This window comes from Puntigrus tetrazona, chromosome 7 (assembly GCF_018831695.1).
Source record: "Puntigrus tetrazona isolate hp1 chromosome 7, ASM1883169v1, whole genome shotgun sequence".
Lineage (NCBI taxonomy): Eukaryota > Metazoa > Chordata > Actinopteri > Cypriniformes > Cyprinidae > Puntigrus > Puntigrus tetrazona.
In genome coordinates, this window is record NC_056705.1 from 19,274,320 (window position 1) to 19,279,157 (window position 4,838).

General features: G+C 40.7%; 1 pseudogene; it reads right to left on the reverse strand.

Annotated features, from left to right (window-relative positions):
- Positions 1-1,285: 1,285 nt before the first annotated feature.
- LOC122347944 overlaps positions 1,286-4,838 on the reverse strand; it is a 4,279-nt pseudogene continuing 726 nt past the window's right edge.

Here is a 4,838-nt window from a genome sequence, read left to right on the forward strand (position 1 = left end):
GACACTTGGCTGCACCTAGTCAAGAATGATTTTTGGGATATTAGGAGATGCTTTTGGATAAAAAAAAAAAAAAAAAAAAAAACCCCACAAAAACAGATGCTGTAGTCTTACATGCAAATCATTTCTCTATTTTAATGAGGAAGTACTGATCATTAGTATCTTCTTAATACATGAAACAAGCATATTTTTGCTTGGTTGTGATCTGAGTCATTGATCTAAATGTGAAAAACATTTTCATTCTTGCACCTCACATTACTGCAATTGTTATTTGCTTATAAAAATAATGTCAAGAGAAATAATACAGCTGTCCAAAATAAATTGTAGAAAAGAATCACCTGATCAAAAAGAAAATATTGTGGTTTAAGGAAATGGGTACAGCTACAATAAACTTGTAATAAAACGAACAAACTTGAAAAATTCCCTTATAAATGATTGACTGCCATTAAGGCATGAGAGTGAATGAGGACAAAAAACTGTACTAGTGTCAAAAATGAAGTCAAAATTCATCACATGGTTGTATAAACGCATCTTCACCAAACACGCATGCCACACAAGCAAAGTGCAAGGCTTCTGAACTAATCTACATGTAGCTCCAACTGAACTGAGGTTTGACGTCTAGGCTACACAAGCATACAGAGTCCCTCAGATTTCTCTTAAAAAAGCAGCCTCTGGCGTTTGTTATTCGGGGACAGCGGTGTCTTTAAAAACTACAGCTATGTTTCCTGAAATCTGTTGTAAACATGAAGCAAGTGACCTCACGACCACCTCTCTAAAGCTTTAAGTGCATTATGGGAAGGACTGGGCACGCGTGGTGACAGCTCAATCTGATTGTGGGATCATGAAATGCAGACCAAAGGCTGGACAGTGGAGGTTGAACAAAGGCGAGTAAACCTTCAGTGCTCTGTGACAAATAGCAATGCTACACTTGAGGACATTTTCAGCATTTTTTTTTATCAATAGCGTTCCACTCACAGGCTATGAACTTAAATAACTACTTGCAGCTAAAGTTTGTTCTCACGATTTATTTCCGACAACTGGTGACTAATTATCTTTTGAGCTTTACTTTGGAAGAAGGTTCTGAAAGCTGCTTTTGCCATTCCTCGTCTCGACAGAAGTAGAGCCCAAATGTGGCAAATCTCAGCAGACCGTTTCTCACTCAAACCTGCAGATCTAGAGCTTTGAATTTTAAATACCTAAGCCCTCCTCTTCCTTATCCAGACACATGCTGCAAGCAGCTGCGTTTGTACCTAATTAAAACCTCACCACAGACACAGAAGCACTGCAATTACTGTCTCAAACAGAAAAATCTGAAGTGTTCAGCCGCTTCATTCTCCCTTGCTATGAACACAGTGGCCCTCGTGGTGGCAGTTGGGAAGGAGAAGTTAAAGAGCCTGAGAGATCGTGAGGTGTGCTCGCTCTGTTTGTGCTTGGCCCTCCCTCCTTTCAGATAGCTCTTCCAGCGCATGATAAGTCCCTGAAGATGGGCCCGAGTTATCCACAGTGCCCAGCACCTGGAGCTGGTTGATGTCGCGTCGATATGGTAATCTAGCCCACGGGCAGATTCAGGCGCTGTGCCCAATATAAAGTGTGAAGTAAGTCATAGATGGTGCCCGACCCTGTGCGTCATTGGGCAGCAGCTAACTTTTAAAGACTCCATCCCTTGCTGTACAGCTGACCTGCGTCGCCCGATCTTCTCACCCACCCCGTTTGTGCCAGGTCATACGAGGCCTACGAGGAATAGATGAACCCGTTCAGAACGAAGGAAGCTAGGATTGTGGGTACTCCTGCGTACCAGTCATACTTGTTCATGAACACAGCTTTGACACCGCATGCTGCTGCGGCGGCAGTTTAAAGGTCGGTGCGCGGGGCAGCTTTTGGTACGATGTCATCTTTGCGTCATTAGATGGCAACGCACTAGAGTGGACATGGCCTGGCCCTGTGCCATTGCGTATCACCAACCGGCTCCAGAGCACGGAAACCCTCCCTAAATTTGCTTAGGTCACCATGATCGACCAACACTCGCCAACTCGTCCTGATTGCGCGCACCAACCAGTCGCTAGCAGCAAAAAAGCCGCCATGTGCGGGCGGTAGTGGAGATTGTGATATTGTCTATCAACCCGTGGCACGTGCACCAATACCTTCACGACACACGCCGTGGCATGGTTTTGATGGCCCCTGACCCGCTTTGGTGTTGGAGGTCGGCGCTGCAGCTGTGGAGGTCTGTGAGAGAAGGTCACGGGTGACCGTGGTCCCATGCTGTCCAGCGGAGCCAATCCCGTAGAGTGAGTTTCACGGTCCTTAAAGAAATGAGCTGAGTGGTGGCAGTGACGAGCGGATAACAAGCGGAGGACCTTTCTCTGTGAAGTCTCAAGATGACGGAGACAGCTACACGTTAGATGCAAACTTCAGGTCAAAAGAGATGATGAAATCTTTAGTGTTGCCAAGAGGAAGTAGAGACGCCCTCTGAATTTTCTAGAAACAAGGAATAGAAAAAACAAAAAAACAAGTTCAGCAAGAACAGAAATTTTAGCTTTGGTGCATTAACAAGGTGGTGGAGCAGGTACTAAATTAGTACCAACAAAATAAACATATGTAACTATTAAAATGAATATCATAAACAGCACAGTGTAAACCATTACAAGTATGGGAAATAATTTTTATGATTAATAAACAAAATTTTTGGACCTCTTTACATTTTTTTTGAAATATTTTTAAAATAATCTATAAAAATGACATAAAGGGTGAATAATTGGTGACATAATTAATTGTTCATTATAAATAAAATTGGCTATTCCATTACAATAATAATGTAGCTTAATGCAGCTCAGCTACATATATACAGAAAATCTTACATTATTAGGAAGTGTGAATTTATTTGAATGTCAACGTATAGCAGATTGGCATGAAATGTTAGCGTGTTACAGACTACTGCTTCCATTACGCACTTTGAAGTTTTGTCTTATGCGAATTCCATATTTCACTTGTACTTCCATTATAGCCATTTGCTGCACATCACACCAATCTGCGACTGAAAAACTGTTTGTCAGGTAACAAAATGTGTGAAATACTGATATATTTTTGGCAAATATTCCCTTCACTGTGATATTAGCAGATGAAACCGCGTTGTCTGCAGTGACATTCTTTTGTTTGAGTTCTCTGTGGTTTTTCATGTAAAAGTTGTTACTTTAGTGTTCAGATGCTTATAGTTTAATATATATCTTGTTGTGATTCAGTTGTGGACGTCCAGCAGTCGGCATTACTGTCGACATTACTTAAAAGAATCCATGTCACATTGGACAGTACAAAGCTCATTTCTCCTCTGAAGATAAAGCTAAACACACTGCAGTGCAATCACGCTGCAAAGCGAGCAGATCAGTTTTCCAACTCTCAATCAAAGTACTTTGCCTCTTTTACAGAAATGCATTCCTTACTTTATCCCAAAGTCATCTCTCACTATTTAGACTCAAATCCCCTCTGCTCTGTACTGTCTTCCTGACAGAGTTATGCAGAACAAGAACAAAGAAAACCAACTCATACTCAGAGTAGAAAAGGAGGCGTGAAAGCAGCATGAGAACAAGAACCTTTGAGTGCCAGGCAAGAAGAAAACACGTGAGACAGAGTAATGATGACCCAACATTAAAGCAACACAGAAGGAAATATAGGACAGAGAGATAAAGGACAAAGAGCCAAATCAAGGGGAGAAAAAGGATCACGGCAAAAAGGACATTTTGGCTCCAGGCTGCCACTATCACTATTTAATGCACTCATAAATCCATTACTTAAAAGGCAGTACGGAGACTAAGTGGTTGTACTGTCATACTCTGATTGCCCTCCCATCAATAGTAGTGATGGGAGGACGGAGAAACAGGAGGAGGCAACGCCCTGCTGGAGCCTTGGACCCAGTGTGTCCTGGTGGCACTCTAATCAATGCTCCGGGTGATGACACAATTACTGCCTGCCAGCACAACAGCCCTGCTAATTCTAATGGCTATTGATTGGCTCAATGCCCAAACACAGTGTAGTCCGAAACTCCAATGCTGCCTTATCACAGCATCACAGAGGGAGAAAACAGAATGTACTGTCTCTATGATGCCTCCATCTGTTTGATTTCTGAAGGCTGCATAGATGTTTCTGCCACTATCTGTGATATCCCATAATCCCATGTGTACATTTGTTGACTAAAGTATAAAAACGCTGTCTGATGAAAGAAGTTTTTTCCTTATCTATTTTTACAGAAGCCTCTTTATTATCTATAAAAACTGACAGTGGTGCTTGAATACATTTTTAAAAAGAGTATTTCTGCAATGGAACCGTAAACATTTTCAGCAACTAATTTTTTTACTTTGGAGTCACTGTATATTGAAATACATTCTGCACATGACAGTTCAATATACTAATGTTCCTTTGATGTCACCATGAAACAGCTTGGGACTTGTTTTAAAAATGACACTGTGTTTCAGTGATTCAGTAGGTCGACTCTTTCTTTTGAGAACAATTGCATTAGATTTAATTTTAGGACGTTTCAATCCACTCAGAGCAGTATTATAGACTGCATGAAAGGTCATTTCAAAATCAATAGGGGACATGTTAGACATGTTATGCATACACATATATAGTAAATGATGCATAATTACATGAAAGAAACCCTAAGCCAAAACCTAACATCCTTACCATGTAGTAAATACGCACTTAATTAGTATTACTCAGTACTTAAATGTATAATGATACTGAAACAAGTACCGCAAAATAAAGTGTATAAACCAATATTTATGATTGCTTTTATTAATAATTTAATAACCTTTCTGAATAAAAATGTCTAACTACAAATCTTTCAGTGT